Genomic DNA, 1,158 nt, shown 5'->3' with positions numbered 1-1,158 from the left:
CAGAACCGCCGGGGCAAATCCGGCTGAGCTACCCCGCCCCCGAACACTCAAAGTCCCTCTGAAGCCTTGCATTCGCCTCCTTGGAAAATTGACGTCAAACATTACCAAAATCGGGGGCACGAGCACTAAAGCTAAGTCTCACCCTTTCCCTATCCCTAACCAGGAACCGAACGCCCACCCTCAGCCTCACACCAACGCCGGTGCCACTCCAGACAGACACACCCTTCAAAACCACACCCATCCGGCCATGCAACTCAAAAAGGGTCCAAATTCAGAAACACCCCCTTCAAAAGGCACTCCATCCTCGGCCACACCACCGGGACATGCTCCCCTCGGCGATAATTAAGCCCCCACCACTATTTGAAGCCAACCGCAGCCGCAACTCGAACGGAGAAATCAGTAACCAATTCAAAAATGCGCTTGGTTACTGATTTATACCAACCCGAAAATATTCTAAGTGTCGGTGGTTACTGATTTATACCAACCCGAAAAAATTCTAAGTGTCAGTGGTTACTGATTTATACCAACTCGAAAAAATTCTAAGTGTCAGTGGTTACTGATTTATACCAACCCGAAAATATTCTAAGTGTCAGTGGTTACTGATTTGTACCGACCCGAAAATATTCTAAGTGTCAGTGGTTACTGATTTATACCAACTCGAAAAAATTCTAAGTGTCAGTGGTTACTGATTTATACCAACTCGAAAATATTCTAAGTGTCGGTGGTTACTGATTTATACCAACCCGAAAATATTCTAAGTGTCAGTGGTTACTGATTTATACCAACTCGAAAAAATTCTAAGTGTCAGTGGTTACTGATTTATACCAACTCGAAAATATTCTAAGTGTCGGTGGTTACTGATTTATACCAACCCGAAAATATTCTAAGTGTCAGTGGTTACTGATTTGTACCGACCCGAAAAAATTCTAAGTGTCAGTGGTTACTGATTTATACCAACCCGAAAATATTCTAAGTGTCGGTGGTTACTGATTTATACCAACCCGAAAATATTCTAAGTGTCAGTGGTTACTGATTTATACCAACTCGAAAAAATTCTAAGTGTCAGTGGTTACTGATTTATACCAACTCGAAAATATTCTAAGTGTCGGTGGTTACTGATTTATACCAACTCGAAAATATTCTAAGTGTCGGTGGTTA

The sequence above is a fragment of the Chiloscyllium punctatum genome, unplaced genomic scaffold (assembly GCF_047496795.1).
Source record: "Chiloscyllium punctatum isolate Juve2018m unplaced genomic scaffold, sChiPun1.3 scaffold_283, whole genome shotgun sequence".
NCBI lineage: Eukaryota > Metazoa > Chordata > Chondrichthyes > Orectolobiformes > Hemiscylliidae > Chiloscyllium > Chiloscyllium punctatum.
This window is presented reverse-complemented; position numbering follows the sequence as displayed.